This window comes from Meriones unguiculatus (genome assembly GCF_030254825.1).
Source record: "Meriones unguiculatus strain TT.TT164.6M chromosome Y unlocalized genomic scaffold, Bangor_MerUng_6.1 ChrY_unordered_Scaffold_23, whole genome shotgun sequence".
Taxonomy (NCBI): Eukaryota; Metazoa; Chordata; class Mammalia; order Rodentia; family Muridae; genus Meriones; species Meriones unguiculatus.
Window position 1 is genome coordinate 28,544,960 of NW_026843709.1, and position 23,244 is coordinate 28,568,203.

At 36.8% G+C, this 23,244-nt stretch overlaps 1 non-coding gene across 1 annotated transcript; it reads right to left on the bottom strand.

Moving 5' to 3' along the window:
- Positions 1-13,054: 13,054 nt before the first annotated feature.
- LOC132651604 (U6 spliceosomal RNA) lies at positions 13,055-13,157 on the bottom strand. The gene has a single exon (XR_009589190.1). It is a non-coding gene; the product is annotated as a U6 spliceosomal RNA (small nuclear RNA).
- Positions 13,158-23,244: the final 10,087 nt, after the last annotated feature.

The window sequence follows — 23,244 nt, forward strand, 5'->3', positions numbered from 1 at the left end:
ATTTTGTTATCACAAAGGTATTATGACATCACAAAGTTATGACATTCCAATGGTAATATGATTTCACTATATTATTATGACATCACAATGGTCTTATATCAACACAATGCTATGGTGATATCACAATGCTATTATGCTATCACAGTGGTGTTATGACTTTAAAATATTATGATGACATTTCAAAGCTATGACAACATAACTATGTTGTTATGACATAATAATATTCTGATGACATCAGAAAGTTATTATAACATCACAATCACATTAAAACCTAAATATGCTAGTATGAAATCACAATGCTATTATGACCTCAAAAATGGATTACAACATCAAAATTGTATTATGGCATTAAAATTGTCTGAAATATCAATGCTATTTTGACATCAAAATGCTATTATGACCTCAAAATGTTATTATGACATCACAATGCTATTACAACATCAAAATTGTCTTATAGTTTCACATTGCTATTAAGATCTTACAATGCTTTAGTGACAGTAATAAGTTTTATGATATCACAATATTGTGACAACAAAATTCATCATGACATTACAAAGCTATTATGCCACCACAATACTTTTAAGACATGACTGTGGTATGACATCACAATGAAGTATTGATATTACAATAGAATTATGACATCACAATGCTATGATGGCATCACATTGCTACTATGACATCACAATATTATTAGCTAATTACAATGCTATGTTGATTTCAAAAGGTTGCCATGATATCACAAAGGTATTATGACATCTCTATTCTATTAAAATATCCCAATGCTATCATGACATCCCAATTCTATTATGACATCACAATGCTATGATGTTATCACAATGCTATTATGCTATCACATTGGTGATATTAGTTAACAATGCTATTATGACATTAAAACACTTTTATTACAACACAATGCTATTATGACAACAATGCTAGTATGACATCACAATGCTATTATGACAACACAATGCTCTTATGATATGATTGTGTTATGACATCACAATGGAATTATGACATTACAATACTATTATGAATTCACAATGGTATGAATTTACATTAGTATTTGGACATCTCAATGCTATAATGACATCTGAATGATATTATGCTATCACAATGGTGTTATGATTTCACAATGCTATTATGACATCACAATTCTTTTATGACTAAAATTCATAATGATATTACATTGCTCTTATGACAGCACAATGCTATTAAGACATGATTGCAGTATGACGTTGCTATGAAATTATGACATTACAGTGTTATTATGACTTCAAAACAGTATGACTTTACAATGATATTAGGACATATCAGTGCTATTATGACATTATAATGCTCTTAGGATATCACAATGCTATTATGATATCAAAATGCGGTTAAGACATCAAAATGGTATTATGACATCACTATGCTATTATGACCACAAAAAGTTACTATGACATCACAATGGTATTATGATATCTCAATGCTATTGCATCATCAAAATGGTAGAAAATCACAATGCTATTATAACATCACAAATGGATTTTGACATCAAAATAATATAATGTCATTAAAATATTATGACTTCCCAATAGTATGATGATTTTACAATGGTATTTGACATCACCATGCTATTATGACTTCACAATGTTATTACAGAACGATTGTGGTATGACATCACAATGGAATTTTGACATCACAAAGCTATTATGACATCAAAAATGGTAAGACTTCACAATGATATTAGGACATCCAGTTGCAATGCTGTTATGACATTACAATTGCATTACAACATCAAAATTCATAATGACATCCACATCTCTTATATCACAAGGGTGAGGTGCTGATTGGCTGAGAGGGAAAATGATGTCATGAAATAGGTGAAAGCCAGACAGAGTTTCCAGAGCCAGTTATTAAAAGGGCCAGGCATATAGCCTGCTTGAGAGAAAGGCTGAGCAGTGCTTCATACCTCAATCTTGGCAGGTGAAAGGACACAACCCAGAGATGACAGTTCCTAGTGTCCAAGATCCTTAGTTCAGTTAATCTGTCCCACATTTCTTTCAAGTTTTCATTAATAAAGTCCTATATCCTTGACATGTGAGTTTTCCATCATCAGAGATTCCATTATTATTTATTAAATGCACAGATATGTTCTCAGTCAGTAAATTATTTACTGGGAAAAATGCTCCCTGACAAAGGCAACTCTTTGAACAAAAAGCATTTAATTGGGACCTTGCTTATATTTTTACAGAGATTATCCATGATGCCACATCAGCAAGCACACAACTTGTTGATGTCCTTCAGCAGAACTGAGAGCTTTTCCTACTGAACCACCAGCAGCAGGCAGAGAGAGGGAGACTGAGAGAAACAGAGAGAGAAAGAGCTAGAGAGACAGATTAAAAAATAGAGAAACAGAGACCTACAGAAACAAATATGTAAAATGACAGAGACAAAGAGACAGAAACCCATTCTCTTACATTGGCATATCAACCTCAAAGCACACCTTCCTAGGGACTTCTAGGCTAAAAGAACATAGTTATCCTGATAGTTTGTCATCCAATGCAATGATTAAAGTCCCAGCAACTTGCAAGCACTAAAGATAAGGACTGACAATCTCCTTTGAAGAAATTGTGGAATATTTCCAACATGAAGTATTATTTAGTTAAGAAAATGACATCATATTTTCAGGCAAATAGATGGAACCAGGAAAAATCATCCTGGATAAGGTAACTAAAATGCAGAAAAACAAATATGGCATGTGTTCACTTATGAGGAGGTTTCCTAAGAGTGGGGGATAAAGTTTCAATAGGCCATCTAATTGTGAGTAAACCAGTCTTCTACTAGGGAGATTGGGTGGCATTGAATTGAACTGCTGGGCAAAGGCATCCTAAGGAAAATTTCAAGCAAACCAGGCTGTTGTTATTAAAATATACAGCTCTCTGACCTCAACTGATTGATCATTGCCATATTTTTGTATCCACAGAGGTGCTTCCTTCTGCATCAAATCCGATTGCATAAAGAGATCCACAGTCCAATATTATGCAGAGAGAGGCCTTAAAACACCCAGGTCTTAATGGGATTTCCCTATGAAATTCTCCCTCTCCTCAGTGCTCTGTAAATCCTATAGGAGTAGAGGAAAGATGATTGTCATAAATACAGGTAATTAAGGACAAAAGGAGAACAATGCCCTGAGAATCAGGCTGCAGAGAAAGATGATGCAGGCAGCCTGGGTGATACCTGATAAGCTAGGGTCAATTAGGAGGTTGAGGAGGACCTCCACTATCAGGAGGATTTTAGAAATTGCAAAGGGGTAGAAGGAGGGTAGGTGGGACTGGAAGTAGATGAGTGAGGGGGCAGTAGAGGGGATATGGTGTAAATAAATCAGAATAAATAAATGGATGAGGAAAACTGTGATCAAGGTTATGAAATATAGATCTCTTCAGGACTGATGACTTCTTCTTGGGGATGGTGCCACAATTCTGCAAGCATGAACACAGTTTTCTTTAAGGGAATTGGCACTGAGACTCTGATCATGTTCTAGTGGGTATATGAATAACACATACTTGAACTTGTGTATTTAAAAAAAATATTAGTGTAACACATGGGTGGGAATTTGAAATTGGGAGCAATGGAAAATGTGTTCCCTGTATAGTATACCAAATTCCCACATTGTTGATATGTTTTTTTAATGTATAGACCTTAACCTTGTTCATTCAAATGCTGATTTCTCCCCCAATGCACCCCCAACTCTCTGGTTTCAAACTGGATATTGTATTGTGATACTCATTCTAAGCATCCTGTCTCAACTCTTGTGTAAACAGGAACAAAATAAAGCAACTAGACAGAATTTTGAGCAGGGAGGAGCCAGAGGACAGCAAAGAGGGGAGGAGGCAGAATGCAAGAGAGGAGTAAGAGGAGAAGGAGGAGAAGGGGCAAGAGGAGAGTGAGAAGGAGAGAGTGGGAGGGAGATCTTGGAGGACTTGGAGCATGAACCAGACCTAAGATTTCACAAAAAGCAAGTATAATGTGGGAAATCTAAATGTTAGGAAATTGAGGGCTTGGAGGCTTAGGAGGGAGTAAATATTGCTCAGCATTGTGTTCTAGGTTAACTAAAAACACAGTCTCTGTGTGGTGATTTGGTTAAACAGCTGTTTAAGATTAACAATAAGCTTTACTAGAAGATAAACCAATAGTAAATATTAATAGTCTCCTACAACACCACATAATCAATAAAAATATGTTGACAACGTTTAAAATGACTTTTTAAGATGAAGAAAATATTTCACTAAAGAAGGCAGATTTTGACTTTGTAAGGCATGCTTTCCAGGATCTCATTATATTGCAGAGAATCCTAGCCCTGAACTAGTGGTTGGCCAGCTACCTCAAACCCCAAGAGCTCAGGTGGCATCTCCATGGAGAACTCAAGATTCTCTCAGGTGCTAATTGGCTGAGAGGGAGAATGATGTCCTGAAACAGGTGAAAGCCAGGAAATGTTTCAGGAGCAGTTATTAAAAGGGCAGCATGCTTGAGAGACAGGGTGTTCAGCCCTACATGTCTCAATCTGGGCAGCTGAAAGCACACAACACAGAGATTAGAGTTTTTCTGTCCAAGACTCTTAGTTCAGAAAAAGGTCACATATTTTTCAAGTGGAATTAATAATGTCACTTGTCCCTGACATGTGACTTTCACATTATCACAGATTTCATTATTATTTGATAAATGCAAAGATATGTCCTCAGTCAGTGAATTACTTACTGGGAAAACACTCCCTAGCCAAGGCAAATCTTTGAACAAAAAGAGTTTAATTGGGACCTAGCTTATATTTTTACAGAAACCCTTCAGGATGTCAAGTCAGCAAGCTCTCATCTTGTTTTAGTCCTTCACCAGAACTGAGAGCTTTTTATACTGAACCAGAAGTGGCAGGCAAAGAGAGGGAGACTGGCATAGAGGGAGAAAGAGCTAGAGAGACAGATTCAGAAATAGAGACCTAGACCAACTGAAACAAAGTCACAGAGACTGAGAGACAGAGACTCCATTCTGTCTGGTCACTTTCATTGGCCTATCAATCTCAAAGGACAGCCTCCTATAATAAATCCAAAAGGAATTATTTTTTCAATATTTTTTATTTTAATTTTTCTTAATTAAACTTTATTCACTTCGTATCCCCCAACAAACACCTCCATCTTTCCCTACCCATCCCACCTTCCCTATTCCTTCTCCACCCATGGCCCTCCCAAAGTCCACTGTTAGGTGTTGTCTTCCTCTGCTTACTTTTGTCCCTAGTCTATCAAATATTAGCAGGAGTGGCTACATTATCTTCCTCTGTGGCCTGGGAAGGCTGTTCCCCACTCAGGATGAGGTGATCAAAGAGCAGGCTAATCTTTTCATGTCAGAGGCAGTCCCTGTTCCCATTACTATGGAATCCCCTTGGACGCTGAACTGCCATGGGCTTCATCTGTGCAGGGGTTCTAGGTTATCTCCACGCATGGTTTTTGTTTGGAGTATCAGTCTCAGGAAAGACCCCTGTGCTCAGATTTTTTGGTTCTGTTGCTGTCCTTGTAGAGCTCCTGTCCTCTCCAGATCTTATTATTTCCCAATTCTTTTATTAGAGTCCAGGCACTTTGCTCAACAGTTGGCTATAAATCTCAGCATCTGCTTTGACAGTTTGCAGGGCGGAGCCTTTCAGATGCCCACTCTAGCAGGCTCCTAACTTGTAACCTTTTTTCTCCTTCTTCTGATGACCATCTACTTTAACTTTCAGAATGGGGATTAAGCATTTTAGCCAGAGTCCTTCCGCTTGATTAGTTTCTTTATGTGTATAGATTTTATTAGGTTCATCTTATATATGTGTTAGTGAGTATATACCATATGTGTCTTTCTGCTTCTGGAATAGCTCACTCAGGATGATCTTTTCCAATTCCCACCATTTACCTGCAAATTTGATGATTTCCTTGTTTTGCATTGCTGAGTAATATTCTATTGTGTAGATGTACCACAATTTCTTTATCCATTCTTCAGTTGGGGGGCATCTGGATTTTTTCCAGTTCCTGGCTATTACAAATAAATTTGCTACAAACATGGTTGAGCAAATGTCCTTATTGTGTCCTTGAGACTCTCTTGGGTATATGCCTAGGAATGGTATAGCTGAACCTTGAGGCAGTGCTATTTGTAGTTGTCTGAGAAAGCGGCAGACTGATTTCCAGAGGGTTGTACAAGTTTACATTCCCACCAGCAACAACCTCTCCAGCATGTGTTGTCAGTTGAGTTTGTCATCTTGGCCATTCTGATGGGTGACATCTCAGGGTTGTTTTGATTTGCATTTCCCTAATGGCTAGTGAGGTTGAGCATTTCTTTAAATGCTTCTCTGCCATTCGATATTCCTCTACAGAGAGTTCTCTGTTTAGCTCAGTTCCCCATTTTTTAAGTGGATCATTTGGTTTGCTGCTTTTCAGCTTCTTTAGTTCTTTATATATACTGGATATGAGTCCTCTGTCAGATAAAGGGTTGGTGAAGGTTCTTTCCCAATCTGTAGGCAGTCTCTTTGCTTTGATGACAGTGTCCTTTGCTTTACAGAAGCTTTCATGAGGACCCATATATTGATAGTTGCTCTTAGACTCTGTGATCTTGGTATTCCATTCAAGGAGTTGTCTCCTCTGCCAATGAGTTCAAGTCTCTTCCCCATTTTTTCTTCTAACCTATTTAATGTGCCTGATTTTATATTGAGGTCTTTGATCCACTTGGACTGTTTTGTGCAGGCTGTATGGATCTATTTGCATTTTTCTACATGTAGTTAGACATCCAGTTAGACCAGCACCATTTGTTCAAGATGCTATATTTTTTTCCATTACATGTTTTTGGCAACTTTGACAAAAGTCAGAAGTGTGTGGGTTTAGTTTTGGGTCTTCTATTTGCTTCCATTGATCAACCATTCTGTTACTATGCCAGTACCAGGCAGTTTTTCTTACTTTTGCTCTATCCTAAAGCTTGAGATCAGAGCTATCTCCAGAAGATCTTTTCTTTTAGTGGATTGTTTTAGCAATTCTGGGTTTCTAAAATATGAATTTGAAAATTTTTCTTTCAAGTTCTTTAAAGAATTGTGTTGGTAATTTGATGGGAATTGTATTGAAAATGTAGATTGCTTTTGTTAAGATGACCATTTTTACAATTTTAATCCTGCCAAGCCATGAGAATAGGAGATCTTTCAATCTTCTGATATCTTCTTTCTTCAAAGATGTGAAATATTTTTTTCATACAAGTCTTTGTCTTGCTTGGTTAGGGTCACACCAAGGTACTTTATGTCTTTGACTGAGTACAAGAAAACATCAAAGATATCATCCACTATGACCAAGTAGGCTCCAACCCAGGTATGCATGGGTGAAACAATATACAGAAATACATCAATGTGATGCATTGTATTAAAAAAAATGAAAGAAAAAAAACACTTGATGATCTCCTTAGATTCTGAAAAATAATTTACAAAATCCAACATTCATTCATGTTTAAAGTATTGGAGAGATCAGGGATACAAGGTACATATCTAAATACACTAAAGACAATATACACGAAGTCTATAGCCAACATCAAACTAAACAGAGAGAATATTAAAGCAATTTCACTGAAATCAGGGATAAGGCAAGGTTGCTCACTCTCTTTTTATCTCTTCAACATAGTTCTGGAAGTCCTTCCTAGAGCAATAAGACAATTGAAGGATACCAAGGGGATACAAATAGGAAAGGAAGAAGTCAAATATCTCTATTTGCAGATGATATGATACCTGAGTTACCAAAAAATTCTACCAGGGAACTACTACAGCTGACAAACACCTTCACCGAAGTGGCTGGATAAAAAATTAACACAAAAAATAAGTATCCCTCCTGTATACAACAGATAAAAGGGCTGAGAAAGAAATTAGGGGAAAAATTATGTTATCTAACAAGGCCATATCTCCAATCTCTAACCAGACATTTCCTCACTGGGCACTCCACATGTAAATAGATGGGCTTCAAGGGAACATTGCAATTCAAATCACCAGAAAGTAAAAGATGGAGGGAATATTAGGATAAAAGAACATTGTTATCCTGAAAGTTTGTCATTCAATACAATAATTATCTCCCAGCAACTTCCATTGACTAAAGAACAGGACTGACAATCTTCTTCAGGGAAAATGTGGAATATTTCCATAATGGAATATTATTCAGGTAAGAAAATGACAAATTCTTCTTCTGATATCCATTCTCTTTGCTTTTTGGGATGGGAATTGAGCATTTTAGTCAGAGTCCTTCCTCTTGATTAATTTCTATGGATGTACAGATTTTAGTAGGTTTGTCCTATATCATATGTTTATATGAGTGAGCATATACCGTATATGTCTTTCTGCTTCAGGGAGAGCTCACTCAGGATGATCCTTTCCAGGTCCTACCATTTACCTGCAAATTTCATGATTTCCTTGTTTTTCATTGCTGAGTCCATTGTGTAGATGTACAACAATTTCTGTATCCATTCTTCATTTGAGGGGCATCTGGGTTGTTTCCAACTTCTTGCTATTACAAATAAAGCTGCTACAAATATGGTTGAGGAAATGTACTTATTGTATACGTGAGCCTCTTTTGTATATATGCTGGGGTGGTATGGCTGGATCTTGAGGAAGCATTATTCCTAGTTGTCTGAGAAAGTGCCAGATTGATTTCCAGAGTGGTTGTACAATTTTACATTCCCACCAGCAGTGGAGGAGAGTTCCCCTTTCTCTACAACCTCTCCAGCATGTGCTGTCACTTGAGATTTTGATCTTGGCCATTCTCATGGGTGTAAGGTGACATCTCAGGGTCATTTTGATTTGCATTTCCCTGATGGCTAATGAGGTTGAGCATTTCTTTAAGTGCTTCTCTGCCATTCGGTATTCCTCTACAGAGAATTCTCTGTTTAGCTCTGTTCCCCAATTTTTAATTGGATTACTTGGTTTGTTGCTTTTCAGCTTCTTTAGTTATTTATATATACTGGATATTAGCCCTTTGTCAGATCCAGGGTTGGTGAAGATTCTCTCCCAATCTATAGGCATTCATTTTGTTTTGATGACAAAGTGTCCTTTGCTTTACAGAAGTTTTTCAGTTTCATGAGGTCCCATTTACTGATTGTTGCTCTTAGATGTAGCCTGTTCTCTTGGTGTTTTGTTCAGGAAGTTGTCTCCTCTACCAATGAGTTCTAGGGTTTTCCCCAATTTTTCTTGTAACTGAATTAATGTGTCTGGTTTTATGTTGAGGTCTTAGATCCACTTGGACTTCAGTTTTGTTCAGGATGATAAGTATGGATCTATTTGCATTTTTCTACATTTAGACATCCAGTTAGACCAGCACCATTTGTTGAAGATGCTGTCTTTTTATCACTGTATGGTTTTGGCATCTTGGTCAAACATCAGTTGTCCATAAGTATGTGGGTTTATTTCTGGTTCTTTTGTTTGGTTCCATTGATCCATCTTTCTGTTCCTGTGCCAATACCATGTACTTTTTATTACTGTTGCTCTATAGTACAGCTTCAGTCAGATCAGGGATGGAGATACCTCCAGAAGACCTTTTTTTTGGGGGGGGCTTCTTGTTATTCCATATAAAGTTGAGAATTGTTCTTTCCAGGTCTGTAAAGAATTGTATTGGTAATTTTATGGGAATTGCATTGAATCTGTACATTGCTTTTGGTAAGATGGACATTTGTACTATGTTAATCCTGCCAAACCATGAGCATGGGAGATCTTTCCATCTTCTGATATCTTTTTTAAATCTTTCTTTAGAGACTTGACTTCCTTGGTAATAGTTACACCAAGGTGTTTTATGTCATTTGTGGCTATTTTGACGGGTGTTTTTGTTGTTGTTGTTTGTTTGGTTTTTGTTATTGTTTTTTCTCAGCCCTTTTGTCTTTTTTATAAAGAAGGGCTACTGATTTTTTGAGTTAATTTTGTATCCAGCCACTTTGTTGAAGGTGTTTATCAGGTTCAGAAATTCACTAGTAGAATCAAATCATCTGCAAATAGTGATACTTTGACTACTTCCTGTCCAATATGTATCCCCTTGATCTCCTTCAACTATCTTATTGCCTAGCAAGGAGTTCCAGAACTATGTTGAAGAGATATAGAGAGAGTGGGTAGCCTTGACTTGTCCCTTATTTCAGTGGGATTTCTTTAAGTTTCTCTCCATTCAGTTTAATGTTGGCTTTAAGTTTGCTGTATATACCTTTCCTATGTTTAGATATGTGCCTTCTATCCCTGATCTCTCTAATACTTTAAACATGAATGGTATTAGATGTTGTCAAACACTTTTTCAATATCTAAGGAGATTATCATGTGATCTTTTTCTTTCAGTTAATATAGGGTGGATCACATTGATGGATTTTCATATATTGAACCACTCTTGCATACCTGGGATGAAGCCTACTTGGTCCTAGTGGATGATATCTTTGATGTATTCTTGTATTCAGTTTCTAAGCATTTTGATACAAAGTACTTAGAAACTGAATACAAGAATATTATATTAATATAATATAATATATAATATAATTTAATATATATTAAATAATATATTATTATATAATAAGTATATTATTTTAATATTTTGTTCAATATTTTTGCATCAATGTTCATAAGGGAGATTGGCCTGAAATTCTTTCTTTGTTGGGTCTTTGTGAGATTAAAGAACCAAGGTGACTGTGGCTTCATAGAATGAGTTTGGTAATATTCCTTCTGTTTCTATTTTGTGGAATAGTTTGAAGAGAACTAGAGTTAGCTCTTCTTTGAAGGTCTGGTAGAATTCTGTGCTGAAACCATCTGGTCCTAATTTTTTTTTTTTTAATGAGAGACTTCTTTTATGACCACTTCTTTTTCCTTAGAGGATGTACAACTATTTAATTATTTACCTGGTCTTGATTCAGCTTTGGTAACTAGAATAGATCAAGAAAATTGTCCATTTCATTTAGATTTTCAAATTTGTGGCATATATACTTTTGAAGTAAGTCCTAATGATTGTTTGGATTTCTTCAGTGTCTGTAGTTATGTCCCCCTTTTCATGTGATTTTGTTGATTTGGATGGTGTCTGATTGCCTTTTAGTTAGCTTGGCAAAGGGTTTATCCATCTTGTTGATTTTCTCAAAGAACCAGTTATTGGTTTCAGTGTTTCTTTGAATTGATTTTTGTTTCTAATTAACTGATCTAAGCCCTGATTTTGATTATTTCAAGCTGTCTACTCCTCTTCAGTCTGTCTGCTTCTTCTTTTTCTAGGGTTATTAGGCGAGCCATTAAGTTGCTTGAATGAGCTGTCTCGAATTTCTTCTTGAAGGCATTTAGTGCCATGAACTTTTCTCTCAGCACTGTTTTCATTCTGTCCTACAAATTTGGGTAAATTGTGCCATCATTTTCATTTTCATCTTCATTCTAGGAAGACTTTAATTTCTTTCTTTATTTTTTTCCTGACCCAACTTTCATTTAGTAGTAAGTTTCCATATGTGTGGAGGCTTTTTTCTATTTCTGTTCATGTTGAGTTCGAACTTTATTTCATGGTGATCAGATAAGATACAAGGGAGTATTTCAATCTTCTTATATCTGTTGAGGCTCACTTTGTGACCAAGTATATGGTCTATTTTGGAGAAGATTTCATGATGTGCTGAGAAGAAGGTAAATTATTTTGTGTTGGGCGTAAGGTTCTCTAAATGTCTGTTAGGTTCATTTGATTCATGACCTTCGTTAGAGACATTGTTTCTTTGTTTAATTTCTGTTTTGTTTACCTGTCCTTTGTTGAAGTCTCCCTGTAGTAATGTTTGGGGATCTATGTGTGGTTTCAGTGTTATCAATGCTTCTTTTACATATGTGGGTGCCCTTTTATTTGGAACATAGATGTTCAGGATTGTGGTGTCTTCCTGATGGAATTTTCCCTTGATGAGTATGAAGTGCCCATCTCTTTTAATTAATTTTGGTTTAAAGTCTATTTTATCAGATATTAGAATGGCTATTCCTGCTTGCTTCTTGGGTCCATTTGCTTTAAATCCATCTTCCAGCCCTTTACTAACCTCAGGTAATATTTATTTTTGTGACTTAGGTATGTTTCTTGTATGCAAAAGATTGCCAAGTGTTGTTTATGCATACATTCTGTCAGTCTGTATCTTTTTATTGAGAATTGAGTCCAGTGATGTTGAAAGAGATTAATGACAAGTGGCTGTTAGAGTCTTTGTTTTGATGCTGGCTGTGGTAGTTTGCATGCTTGGTTGCTTTTGGTTTTACTATAGTGAGGTTACTTATTTCCTGTGTTTTCTTGAAAGAAGCTAGTTTTCTTGAATTGTATTTTTCCTTCTAGTGTCTTCTGTAATGCTGGATTTGTGTGTAGGTATTGTTGAAATTTGTTTTTGTCATTGAATATCTTCTTTTCTCTGTCTGTGAGGACTGAGAGTTTTGCTGGGTATAGTGGCCTCGGCTGACATCTGTATTCTCTTAGGGCCTGCATGTTATTCATCCAGGCCCTTCTGGCTTTCATGGTCTCTATTGAGAAGTCAGGTGTGATTTTGATGGGTTTGCCATTATATGTTTCTTGGACTTTTCCCTTTGCAGCTTTTAGTATTTTTTTCTTTGTTCAGTATACTTAGTATTTTGATCATTTTGTGGCGGGAAGAATTTCTTTTCTGGACTAATTTATTGTGTGTTCTATATACTCTTGTATTTTTATTGGCCTCTCCTTTAATTTGGGGAATTTTTTTCCCATGATTTTATTGAAAATATTTTCTGGGCCTTGGAAGAGGCAATCTTCTTTTTCCTCTATTCCTATTATCCTTAAGTTTTTTGTTTGTTTGTTTGTTTGTTTTTTGTTGTTTTTTTTTTTCTTTTTATGAAGTCTTGAATTTCTTGGATGCTCTGTGTCACATATTTTTAGTTTTAATATTTTATTTGACAGATACCTGATACCTCAATTTTTTTCCATTGTATCTTTCACACTTGAGATTCTTTCTTCCAGCTCTTGTAGTCTATTGATTATGCTTAACTCTGTAGTTCCTGTTTTCTTCCCTATGTTCTTTCTCTCCACAATTTCCTTTGTCTTTAATTTCAACAAAACAAGTGGAACACTACAGGAATTTGCATGTCGTCCTTGTTCAAGAACCATGCTAATCTTCTCTGTATTGTTACAATTTCAGTATATATGCTGCCAAAGCTAGTTCCACATAATTCCTTCAGGTGGTCATTAATTAAGTCACATGTCCTTGACTTGTGAGTTTCACATTATCACAGATTCCATTATTATTTGTTAAATGTCCACATTCAGTGAATTACTTACTGTGAAAACCCTCCCTGACCAAGGCAAATCTTTGAACAAAAAGCATTTAATTGGGACATTGCTTATGTTTTTAAAAAGAACATTGATTGTGTCACATCAGCAAGCAGTCATCTGGTTGTAGTCCTTTACTAAAACTTAAAGCTTTTCATACTTAAACATATGTGGTAGGCAGAGAGAGGGAGACTGAGAGAAACAGAGAAAAATCTAGAGAGACAGATTCAGAAATATGTGAAGACAGAAAGAAACAAAGATATAAAGTGAAAGAGACCTAGAGACAGAGACTCCATTCTCTCTGGTCACTTTCTTTGGCATATCAATCTCAAAGCCTACCCTCCCATCATATAAATCCAAAAAGAATTATATTTTTAATATTTTTATTTTAATTTTTATCAATTACACTTTATTCACTTTGTATGCCACCATAACACTCCTTCCCTCCCAATCCAACCTTCGCTCCCCCTTCTTCACACATGCCCCTTCATATATGGGGGAGGACTTCCTCTCATTCCTTCTGATTCTAGTCTATCATATCTCATCCGAAGTGGCTACATTCTCTTTCTCTTGTGACCTGGTATGGCTACTCCCCCATGAGGGTGAGGTAATCAAAGATGAGGCCAATCTGTTCATGTCAGAGATAGTGCCTGTTCCCATTACTATGGTACCCACTTGGATACTGAACTGTAATGGGCTACATCTTTGCAGAGCTTCTAGGTTATATTCCATGCATCATTCTTGATTGGTGTATGAGATTCAGGTAAGACCCCTGTGCTCAGATATTTTGGTTCTGTTGCTTTCCTTGTGGAACTCCTATCCTCTCCAGATCTTACTACTTACTACTTCTTTCATTAGATTCCATGAACTCTGCCAAATAGTTGGTCATAAGTCTCAACATCTGCTTTGAAATTCTGCAGGGCAGAGCCTTTCAGAGACCCTCTATGGCAGGCGCCTAACTTGTTCTCTGTTTTCTCCTTCTTTTGATGTCTAGCCTCTTTGCATTTCAGGGTGGGGATTGAGCACTTTAGCCACAGTCCTCCCTCTTGATTAGTTTTTTAAGTGTTCAGAGATTAGCAGGTTTTTCCTATATTATATGTCTGTATGAGAGAGTATATACCATGTGTGTCTTTCTGCTTCTGCAATAGCTCACTAAGGATGATCCTTTCCAGTTCCCACCATTTACCTGCAAATTTGATGATTTCCTTGTTTTATATTGCTGAGTAATATTCCACCATGTAGATGTACCACAATTTCTTTATCCATTCTTCAATTGGGGGCCATCTGGGTTGTTTCGTTTCTGGCTATTACAAATAAATTTGCTGCTAACATGGTTGAGCAAATGTCTTTATTGTGTACATGAGCCACTTTTGGATATATGTCTAAGAGTGGTATAGCTGAATCTTGAGGCAGTGCTATTCCTAATTGTCTGATAAAGTGTCAGATTGATTTCCAGAGAGGATGTTCAAGTTTACATTCCTACTAGCAAGGGAGGAAGTCTCCCCTTTGTCAACAATCTCTGCAGCAAATGTTGTCATTTGAGTTTTTGATCTTTGCCATTCTGATGGGTGTAAGGTGAAATCTCAGGGTTGTTTTGATTTGCATTTCCCTGATGGCTAATGAGCTGGAACATTTCTTTAAATATTTTTCTGCCACATTCAATATTCCTTTATGGAGTATTCTATCTTTAGCTCAGTTCCCCATTTTTTAATTGGATAACTTGATTTGTTGCTTTTTAACTTCCTTGTTCTTTATATGTACTGGATATTAGCCCTCTGTCACATAGAGGCTTGATGAATGTTCTTTCCCAATCTATAGACATTTGTTTTCTTTTGATGACAGTGTCCTTTACTTTACAGAAAATTTTCATTTTCATGACCTCCCTATTATCAATTGTTGCTCTTAGATCCTGTGCTGTTGGTGTTCTGTTCAGGAAGTTGTTCCCTCTGCTAATGAGTTCAAGGCTCTTCCCCACTTTTTCTACTGATTTAATGGAGCTGGTTTTATGTTGAGGTCTTTGATCTACTTGGACTTTAGTTTTGTGCAGGCTGATATTTATGGATCTGTTTGCATTTTTCTACATGTAAATATCCAGTTAGACAAGTACCATTCGTTGAAGATACTATCTTTTTTGCATTGTATATTTTTGGCATCCTTGTCAACGATCAGATGTCCATAAGTGTGTGTGTTCATTTCTGGTACTTCTGTTCTGTTCCATGGATCCACCCTTCTGTTTCTGTGCCACTACTATGCAGTTTTTATTACTGTTTCTTGATAGTACAGCTTAAGATCTATGATGGATCTACTGCCAGAAGACCTTTAGTTGTAGAACATTGTGTTAGCAATTCTGGGCTTCTTGTTTTTTGATAGGAAGTTGAGCATTTTTCTTTCAAGGTGTTTAAAGAATTCTGTTGGTAATTAGATGGGGATTACACTGTATCTGTAGATTGCTTTTGGTTAAGTGGCCATTTTTTCAATAATAACCCTGCCAACCCATGACCATAGGAGATTTTTAATCTTTAGATATCATCTTCTAATTCTTTCTTCAGAGTCTTGATTTTTTTTTTCATTTATAAGTTTTGACTTGCTTGGTTAGGGATATACCAGGGTATTTATGTCTTTGAACAAATATAAGAACATATCAAAGATATCATCCACTATGACCAAGTAGGCTTTATCCCAGGTATGCAGAGGTGGTTAAGTATACAGAAACCCATCAGTGTGATCCACCATATTAAAAAAAATGAAAGAAAAAAAAACACATGATAATCTACTTAGATGCTGAAAAAGCATTTGACAAAATCCAATATCTCTTCTTATTTAAAGTATTGGAAAGATCATTTAGATATGATACAAAGTACATATCTAAATATACTAAAGGCAATATACAGCAAACCAATAGCCAAAATAAAAGTAAACTGAGAGAAACTGAAAACAATTCTACTGAAATCAGGTACAAGGCAAGGCTGCCCACTCTCTCCATATTTATTCAACATAGTTCTGGAAGTCCTTGCTAGAGCAATAAGACAATTGAAGGAGATCAAGGGAATACAAACTTGGAATTAAGAAGTCAAAGTTTCCCTTTTCCAGCTGATATGATATCTGACTGACCCCAAAAATTCTTTTTGGCAACTCCTACATCTGATAAACACCCTTGGAAAATGACTGGATCCAAAATTTATTTAAAAAATCAGTAGCCCTCCTGTATACAAAAGACAAAAATGGCTGAAATAGAAATTAGGGAAAGAAAAGGAATTATATTATCTAATAAGGCCATACACCTCACCCTTCCCAGACATTTCCTCACTGGGGACTAAACATGTTAAAAGATGAGTTTCAAGGGGATTTGCAATTCAAATTACCAGGAAGAGGAAGAAGATGGAGGGATTTCTAGGCTAAAAAAACATAGTTATCCTGATAATTTGTTATTAAATACAATGAATAAATTCACAACAACTTCCAAGGATAAAGAACAGGACTGTCAAATTTCTTTGGGGAAAATGTGTACTATTTCCATAATGGAGTATTATTCAGCTAAGAAAATGAGATCACGATATTTCCAGGCAAGTGGTTGGAACTAGGAAAAATCATCGTGGATGAAGTTACTAAAATGCAGAAACTCAAATATGGTAGGTATTCACTTATTATGAGGTGTCCTAACTGTGTGTGAAAAAGTTCAAGAGCCATCTATTGTGAACAAATAAGTCTTTCACTAAGGGAATTGGGTGTCAGTTAATTGAGTTGTTGGGCCAGGGTATCCTACAGAATTTTTCAAGCAACCAAGGCTGTTGTTATTAAATTATGTTGCTCTCTGCCCTCAACTGATAGATCAGTGTCATGTCTTTGTATCCACAGAGATGCTTTCTACTTCACCAGTGGGATTCTATACAGAGACCTATATTCTGATATTATGCAGAGAGAGACCTTAAAACACCCATCTCTAAATGGGATTTTCCTCTGAAATTCTATGTTTCCTCAGTTCTCTGCTAAGCCTGCAGGAGAGGAGGCACAGAGAGGGTCCTAATTAGAGGGAATTGATGACACAAGGAGAAAAATGTCCTGAGAAGCTGGCCACAGAGGAAGCTGATGCAGTCAGCATTGGTGATACCTGATAAGCTAGGTTGAGATAGAGGGGTGAGGAGGTCCTCCCCTATCTGGGAACTAGAGAAAGGGCATAGGGGTAAAAGGAGGGTGGGTGGGAATGGAAGGAGAAGAGGGAGGTGGCAGGAGAGGAGATACATTGTAAACAAATCATAATAAATAAACACATAAAAAATGTGTGATCAAGGTGATGAAGTATAGAGCTCTTCTGGACTGATGGCTTCTCTTTGGGGGTGTGCCAGTGTGCAGCAATGTTGAACTCATTTTTCTTTAAGGGACTTGGCACTGAAACTCTGATCATGTTCCAATGAGTATATAAAAATGTATACTTCAATTGATGTATTTTAAAGAAAAGAAAAAAAATTAGTGTGACACATGGGTAGTATTTGAACCTGAGAACAATGAAAAAGGAGTATAATGTATGTTACATGAAATTCCTACATAATCAATAAAAACAATATGTTGAAATCTTTTACAGTGACATTTTTCCATCCTTTTATTTTTCTCATTAGCTACATTTTGTAATTCTGTATCCCAGCTGTATCCCTCATTCCCTCCCCAATCCCACCCTCCCTCCCTCATCTCCTCCCTGACCCTTTCCAAGTCCACTAGTAGGGGAGGACCTCCTCCCCTTTCATATGACTCCCTTTTGTCAGGTATTTTCAAGACTGGCTGCAAAGTCCTCCTCTGTGGCCTAACAGTACTGCTCCTCCCTTGGGAGATAGGGAGGTCAAAGAGCCAGTCATTGAGTTCCTGTTAGTAATAGTCCTTGTTCCCCTTACTATGGGAAACCAATTGATTACTGAGCTATCACGGGTAACATCTGAGCAGAGGTTCTAGGTTTTATCCTCTCATGGACTTTAGTTGAGTGTCCATCTCAGAAAAGACCCTGTGCCCAGATACGTTTGGTCCTTGTGAAGCTCCTATCCTTTCCACATCAAACTCCCCTTCTTTCATATGATTCCCTGCACTCTGCCAAAGGTTTGGTTGTGAGTCTTAGTATCTATTTTGGAGAACTGCTAGGTAGAGTCTTTCAGATGCTTTCTGTGGTAGACTCCTGTCATACGTTCAATGCATATCCCATTTGTCTTTCTAAATGAGGATAGATCATCATACCCCGTGTCCGCTTTCTTGATTATCTTCTTTAGGTATATAGATTTCATTATGTTTATCCTATCTTTTAGGTCTATATAAGCGAGTATATTCCATGTTTGTCTTTCTCCTTCTGGGATACTTCACTCAGAATGATCTTTTCTAGATCCCACCATTTGCCTGCAAATTTCATGATTTCCTCCTTTTTGATTGCTGAGTAGTATTCCATTGTGTAAAAATACCACAGTTTCTGTATCCATTCCTCCGTTGATGGACATATGGGTTGTTTACAGGTTCTGGCTATTACAAATAAAGCTGCTACAAACATGGTTGAGCAAATGTCCTTATTGTGTACTTGAGCAAATTTTGGGTATATGCCTAGCAGTGGTATAGCTGGGTCTTGAGGAAGCACTATTCCTAATTGTCTGAGAAAGTGCCAGATTGACTTCCAAAGTGGTTGTACCAGTTTACATTCCCGCCAGCAGTGGAGGAGGGTTCCCCTTTCTCCACAACCTCTCCAACATGTGTTGTCATTTGTGTTTTTCATCTTGGCCATTCTGATGGCTGTAAGGTGAAATCTTAGGGTCGTTTAGATTTGCATTTCCCTAATGGCTAATGACGTTGAGCATTTCTTTAAGTGTTTCTCTGCCATTCTATATTCCTCTACAGAGAATTCTCTGTTTAGCTCCGTTCCCCATTTTTTAATTGGATTACTTGTTTTGCTGCTTTTCAGCTTCTTTAGTTCTTTATGTATACTGGATATTAGCCCTCTATCAGATAGAGGTGAAGATTCTTTCCCAATCTGTAGGCAGTCGTTTTGTTTTGATGACGGTGTCTTTTGCTTTACAGAAGCTTTTCAGTTTCATGAGGTCCCATTTGTTGATTGTTGCTCTTAAAACCTGTGCTGTTGGAGTTCTGTTCAGGAAGTTGTCTCCTGTGCCAATGAGCTCTAGGCTGTTCCCTACTTTTTCTTCTAACAGATTTAGCATGTCTGGTTTTATGTTGAGGTCTTTGATCCATTTGGACTTTAGTTTTGTGCAGGGTGATAAATGTGGATCTATTTTCATTTTTCTGCATGTAGACATCCAATTAGACCAGCACCATCTGTTGATGATGCTATCTTTTTTCCATTGAATGGTTTTGGCTGCTTTGTCAAAAATTGAGTATTAATCGGTACATGGGCTTATTTCTGGTCTTCAATTCAGTTCCATTGATCCTCCTTTCTGTTTCAATGCCAATACCATGCAGTTTTTATTACTATTGCTCTGTAGTACAGCTTGAGATCAGGAATGGAGATACCTCCAGATGATCTGTTGTTGTATAGGGTTGTTTTGGAGATTCTAGGTTTTTTGTTTCTCCATATGAAGCTGAGAATCTTTTTTTCAAGGTCTGAAAAGAATTGAGTTGGTATTTTGGTGGGAATTGCATTGAATCTGTAGATTGCTTTTGGCAAAATGGCCATTTTCACAATGTTAATCCTACCAATCCATGAGCACAGGAGTTCTTTCCATCTTCTGAGATCTTCTTCAATTTCTTTCTTCAGAGACTTGAAGTTTTTCTCAAACAGGTCTTTCACTTGCTTGGTTAGAGTCACACCAAGGTACTTTATGTTATTAGTGGCTATTGTGAAGGGTGTTGTTTCCCTAATTTCTTTCTCAGCCTTTTTGTCTTTGGTATACAGGAGGGCTTCTGATTTTTTTGAGTTGGTTTTGTATCCAGCCACTTTGCTGAAGGTCTTTATCAGCTGAAGGAGTTCTCTCGTTGAATTTTTGGGGTCACTCATGTATACTATCATATCATCTGCAAATAGTGACACTTTGACCTCTTCCTTTCCAATTTGTATCCCCTTGATCTCCTTTAGTTGTCTTATTGTTCTGGGTAAGACTTCAAGTACTATGTTGAAGAGATATGGAGAGAGTGGGCAGCCTTGTCTTGTCCCTGATTTCAGTGGGATTCATTTAAGTTTCTCTCCATTGAGTTTGATGTTTGGCTGTAGGCTTGCTGTATATTGCCTTTACTATGTTTAAGTATGTGCCTTGTATCCCTGATCTCTCCAATACTTTAAATATGAATGGGTGTTGGACTTTGTCAAATGCTTTTTCGGCATCTAAGGAGATGATCATGTGGTTTTCCTCCTTCAGTTTGTTTATGTGGTGTATTACATTGATGGATTTCCGTATGTTGAACCACCCTTGCATGCCTGGGATGAAGCCTACTTGGTCATGATGGATGATATCTTTGATGTGTTCTTGGATTCGGTTTGCAAGTATTTTATTGAGTATTTTTGCATCAATATTCATAAGAGAGATAGGTCTGAAGTTCTCTTTTTTTAGTTGGGTCTTTGTGTGGTTTGGGTATCAAGGTAACTGTCGCTTCATAGAATGAGTTTGGTAATGTTCCTTCTGTTTCTATTTTGTGGAATAGTTTGAGGAGAATTGGTATTAGCACTTCTTTGAAGGTCTGGTAGAATTCTGCGCTGAAACCATCAGGCCCAGGGCTTTTTTTGGAGGGGAGGCTGTTGATGACTGCTTCAATTTCCTTGGGGGATATAGGTCTATTCAGTCTTTCTATCTGATCTTGACTTAATGTTGGTAGATAGAATCTATCAAGAAAATAGTCCATTTCGTTTAAATTTTCAAATTTTGTGGCATATAGGCTTTTGTAGTATGACCTAATGATTGTTTGGATTTCTTCAGTGTCTGTAGTTATGTCCCCCTTTTCATTTCTGATTTTGCTGATTTGGATAGATTCTCTCTGCTTTTTAGTTAGCTTGGCTAAGGGTTTGTCTATCTTGTTGATTTTCTCAAAGAACCAGCTTTTTGTTTCATTGATTCTTTGAATAGTTTTATTTGTTTCCAATTGATTGATTTCAGCCCCGAGTTTGATTATTTCCAGCCTTCTGCTCCTCTTGGGTGTATCTGCTTCTTTTTTTCTAAGGTTTTCAGTTGGGCCATTAAGTTACTTGTATGTGATGTTATAAATTTCTTCTTGAAGGCACTTAGTGCTATAAATTTTCCTCTGAGCACCTCTTTCAATGTGTTCCATAAATTTGGGTATGTTGTGGCTACATTTTCATTGAATTCTAGGAAGTCTTTAATTTCTTTCCTTATTTCTTCCTTAACCCAGCTGTCATTGAGTAACAAGTTGTTCAGTTTCCATGTGCATGTTGGCTTTTTGTTGTTTCCATTGTTGTTGATGTCCAGCTTTAGTCCATGGTGGTCTGATAGAATACAAGGTATTATCTCAATCTTTTTATGTCTGTTGAGGCTAGCTTTGTGACCAACTATATGGTCTATTTTGGAGAAGGTTCCATGAGGTGCTGTAAAGAAGGTATATTCTTTTCAGTTTGGGTGGAAAGATCTGTAGACGTCTATTAGATCCATTTGATTTAGGGACTCTGTAAGTGCTTTTATTTCTCTATTTGGTTTCTGTCTAGTTGATCTGTCCTTTGGTGAGAGTGGGGTGTTGAAGTCACCCACTATTAGGGTATTGCCATCAATGTGTGGTTTAAGCTGTAATAATGTTTCATTTATGAATGTGGGTGCTCTTGTATTTGGGGCATAGATGTTTAGAATTGTGATGTCTTCTTGGTGAATTTTTTCTTTGATTAAAATGTAGTGCCCCTCTATGTCTTTTTTGATTAGTTTTGGTTGAAAATCTATTTTATTAAACATTAGGATAGCCACTCCTGCTTGTTTTTTGGGTCCATTTGCTTGAAAAACTGTTTTCCAGCCTTTTACTCTGAGGTAATGTTTATCTTTGTTGCTTAGGTGTGTTTCTTGGATGCAGCAGAATGTTGGTTCCTGTTTCCACACCCATTCTGTTAGTCTGTGTCTTTTTATTGGAGAGTTGAGTCCATTGATGTTGATAGATAATAATGACCATTGAATGTTATTTCCTATTATTGTGGAGTTGGCGATGTTACTGTGAATCATTGCTTGTTTGCTTTTGACTTTTGTTGGAAATTATCTTTAACCTATGTTTTCTTGGGTGTATTTGTTTTCATCGGATTGGAATTTTTCTTCTAGTATCTTCTGTAAGGCTGGATTGCTGTTCAAATATTGCTTAAATTTAGTTTTGTCGTGGAATATTTTATTTTCTCCATCTATGTTGATTGAAAGCTTTGCTGGGTAAAGTAGCCTAGGTTGGCACCTAGGTTAGTCTATTTGTGGTCCCTTAGAGCCTGCATGATCTCTCCCCAGGCTCTTCTGGCTTTCATAGTTTCTGATGAGAAGTCTGGTGTGATTCTGATAGGTTTGCCTTTATATGTTACTTGGCCTTTTTCCCTTGCCGCTTTTAGTATCTTTTCTTTGTTCTGTAGATTAAGTGTTTTGACTATGATGTGGTATGAGGAGTTTCTTCTCTGGTCTAGTCTATTTGGTGTTCTGTAGGCCTCTTGTATGTTTGTGGACATATCTTTCTTTAGGTTGGGAAAATTTTCTTCTATGATTTTCTTGAAAATATTTTCTGGACCTTGTAACCTGGACTCCTCTTCTTCTTCAATTCCTATTATTCTTATATTTTGCCTTTTCATGGCATCCTTGATTTCTTGGATGGTTTGTGTTTGGGATTTTTCTGATTTTATTTTTGCTTTGAGAGAAGTATCAATTTCTGTGAGTGTATCTTCAGCACCTGAGATTCTCTCTTCCATCTCTTGAATTCTATTAGTGATGCTTACCTTTGAGATTCCTTCTCTTTCCTCTAAGTTCTTCAGTTCCAGGGTTTTCTCATTCTGTGTTTTCTTTATTGATTCTAATTCTGTTTTCATGTCTTGCAACATTTC